Here is a 3,947-nt window from a genome sequence, read left to right as displayed (position 1 = left end):
GTGTGCCAGACAGATCTTGCAGAGCTTAAACTGAAAGGCAGCTGGATAGAGAACGGTGAGCTTCACCTTGACAGACAGTTCTGTATGCAAATAGGGTGGCTAGCTATTAGCATGTGGATAAACCTCCCATTTACATTTCCTGGCAGTAAACAGATCTGATTCACTGAGTCAATTACAGTGTGTGAGAATAACTCAATGTCACGGAATACCACATCGTACTGTCAGCTAATTAATAGGGAAAGGAATGTTGTCTGGCAGCTACATTAGGTGACTCCAGGTTTCCATTTCCAACCCTGATACTGATGTGCTGTGTGATCGTACCCAGGGCCGGCTCCAGGGTTTTGGCCGCCCCAAGCAGCCAAACAAACAAACAAAAAAAGCCGCGATCGCGATCTGCGGCGGCAATTCGGCGGGAGGTCCTTCGCTCCGAGCAGGAGTGAGGGACCGTCCGCCGAATTGCCGCCGAACAGCTGGATGTGCTGCCCCTCTCCGAAGTGGCCGCCCCAAGCACCTGCTTGGTAAGCTGGTGCCTGGAGCCGGCCCTGATCGTACCGAATCACTTAACTTTTCTGTTCCTCAGGTTAGCCACCTGAAAAGAAGGGATAAGAAAGCCTGGTGCACAGGGGTGTTTGGAGACTAAGGGTTTGTCTACACATGAACGTTAATCTGTAAAAAGGTAGGGTGTACATTTAAAGCAGATTATCTGTTTGAACTGATGTCCCGGGCCGGGGCCAGAACTATGCAAGTCTCCTTGTGTTTTGCTGTAGGCATTTGCCTATATACAAATCAACTCCTTAGCAGATATTAACATCCAGGCAAAGCAGGAAGCAGTGATAAACTTTCTGTTCTGTTCTCAGTTACACCCATATAGCTCCATAAACTTTCATTGGGTCTATCTGTTTGCTAAATTTGTCCCATTTTTGTTCCTCTGCTATAAACGTCTCTGTTTCTGATTGCTTCTCACTGTTAGCTGATTTCTGTGTCCCTGCTAGACAGTGTTTGCTTAGTTTGCGGCTCAGCCTTAGCTGTTCATGTACAGTAGCCTCCCTATTCTGTGGCAGCTGATAATGTTTTTGCACTAGGCCTGGTCCCAGATTTTCCAATGAGAGCAAAGAGATAATGTTTGGAAATAGACCAGCCCAGTTGCTTTGGCTTCAGCTCTTGTCTTTGGAGATGAATGCATTCTTTGAGCTGTATAAAGTGTGACAAAGTTCCTCCTCTATCTTGGTGGGTCCTGCGCTTATTGGCGGATTTTCTTGCCTCAGAGATTCACCATGTGGGTTGGGGAACAGCCCAGAGACCTTCCCCCTCTGGAAGAACCCACAGTCCAGATCAATTGGGAGGTTTGGGGGGAACCCGGGCCCGCCCTCTACTCCGGGTTCCAGCCCAGGGCCCTGTGGACTGCAGCTGTCTATAGTGCCTCCTGTAACAGCTGCATGACAGCTACAACTCCCTGGGCTACTTCCCCATGGCCTCCTCCAAACACCTTCCTTATTCTCACCACAGGACCTTCCTCCTGGTGTCTGATAACGCTTGTGCTCCTCAGTCCTCCAGCAGCACACCCTCTCAGCTCCTTGCACTTCTTGCTCCCAGCTCCTCACACTCACACCACAAACTGAAGTGAGCTCCTTTTTAAAACCCAGGTGCCCTGATTAGCCTGCCGTAATTGATTCTAGCAGCTTCTTCTTAATTGGCTCCAGGTGTCCTAATTAGCCTGCCTGCCTTAACTGGTTCTAGCAGGTTCCTGATTACTCTAGTGCAGCCCCTGCTCTGGTCACTCAGGGAACAGAAAACTACTCATCCAGTGACCAGTATATTTGCCCTCTGCCAGACTCCTGTACCCCACTGGTCTGGGTCTGTCACAAAAGCTTTTTAAAAAATCCCCATCCACCCAATAAATGTCTTTTAAAAATGTCCACACTCACAAGTTGTCTCTTGAGCTCTTGCTTAATTAGTTACTCCTGAGGGAATTCTGCACCAAAAACTTAAAAATTCTGCGCACAATATTGTACAATGCTGCAAATGTTATATGTCAATAAATAAATGTCGCCTGTGCTCCCCACTGCCATGCTGGAATCTCCACATTTATTTATTGACAAATAAAATTTGCAGATTTTTGCAGAATTTTAAAACATTGTGTACAGAATTTTATTTTTTTGGTGCAGAATTCCCTCAGGAGTAGCCAGTGAAGCAACTCACCAGGGTTAGTAGTGCCACACCAGGTGCATCAGGTGTGGGCAGGCAGGCTCAGCCCGTCAGGATCCAAGTGTGAGGGGGATCCGGTGTGGGGTGAGAGGGTTCTGGGTGGGGCAATCTGGGTGCGGGCAGCGCAGTGTGGGGGTTTGGGTGCGGGGTGATGTGGATGCACAGAGGCTCATTGGGGGGGGGTTCCAGGTGCAGGGGCAATGGGACTCTGCAGGTGGGTCCAGTTGAAGGTGGTTGGGGCTCAGCGGGGGCGTCTGGGTGCTGGGGGAGTGGGGCTTGGTGGAGTCGGGGTCTGGGTGCAGGGGGACTTGTGGGGTGGTCCAGGTGCATAGGGGGTGGTGCTTATCAGTATAGGGGTTCTAGTATGAGGGGCTCAGTGGGCCGGGGGGGTCTGTGCGGGTCCGGATGCAAGGGGGAGGGACTCAGCAGAGGGTGGTCTGGGTGCAGGGGTGGAGGTCCAGAGGCGGGAGGCTTGGGGCTCGGTGTGGGTATCTGGGTATGGGGGGATCCAGATGTCCGGGGGTTGGGCAGATGGAGGAGCAGCTTCCTGTACAATGACCCCTCGCCCTGCGGCTGAGGACCGATGGGGGCAGGATGTGTCGGTTAGTGCAGAGCTGGGGTAGGTTTCTGGGGGTGGGTCTGACCTGGCCCTGGCCACTCCATGCAGGGGAAGAGCATTCCTTCCCCACCCTGAGCCCAGCCGGAACTAGCAGCTGAGCCTGCTGCAGGGTAGGAGCCACTGGCCGGGGTGGGGCTGCGGAGAGCCAGGTGCGGGAGGAGGGGCTCGGTGGGGTGGGAGTTCAGGTGTGAGGGTTCGTTTGGGAAGTTCTGGGTGCGGGGAGTGAGGCTTGGCTGGGGGGTCTGGGTATGGAGGGTTTGGGCGGATGGGAGATGGGTCTGACCTGGACAGGCAGGGGCGTCTCCAGCCCCGCCCCCCTGCAGTGATTTACTTCTCTGCCAACTGCTCTGGGTGCCCAAAACGACGGGCCCACGCTGCTGGGGAGGGGCATGTGACTGCTCTTGCAGCTTCCCTTAGCTTCGCTGTCAGAAAGTCATTTTTCTGCATGGAAGCAAAGAAATCTGCGTGGGACATGAATTCTGGGCACGCACAGTGGTGCAGAATTCCTTCAGGAGTAATCAGTTTATATCCTGTCCCCAGCCTCCCACTTACCTTCTCTAACCAGAGCAGCTCTCTCTACCCAATCCCCCTTGTATCAGCAGTAGCCCTTGCAGTGTACCATAGAGTCTTTTCAGGGACAGTTTTTAAGTCCTTCCCCTGTTTCCACCCCCAATGGACTCATCTTGCAAGACCAGTGGTCTCCAACCTTTTTACGCCCAAGATCACTTTTTTAATTTTTAAGGGCAACCCAGGATCTACCCTACGCCTTCCCTGAGGGCCCGCCCTTCCCCAAAGCCCCACCCCACTCACTCTATTCCCCCCCTCTCTCCATCACTCGTTCTCCTCCCCCCCACTCACTTTCATCAGGCTGGGGTAGGGGGTTGGAGTTCGGGAGGGGGTGCGGGCTCTGGGTTGGGGCCAAGGGGTTTGCAGTGTGGGAGGGGGCTCTGGGCTGAGCCTGGGGCAGGGGGTTGGGGTCCAGGAGGGAGTGAGGGGTGCAAGCTCTGGAAGGGAGTTTGGGTGCAGGAGGGGGCTCCGGGCTGGGGCAGAGTGTTGGGGTGCAGGAGGGGATATGGGGTGCTGGCTCCGGGAGGGGGACCAGGGCTGGGGCTTGGGGTGCAGG

The sequence above is a fragment of the Terrapene carolina genome, unplaced genomic scaffold (genome assembly GCF_002925995.2).
Source record: "Terrapene carolina triunguis isolate 2854851 unplaced genomic scaffold, T_m_triunguis-2.0 Scaffold111, whole genome shotgun sequence".
NCBI lineage: Eukaryota > Metazoa > Chordata > Testudines > Emydidae > Terrapene > Terrapene triunguis.
Note: the sequence above shows the minus strand (reverse complement) of the source record.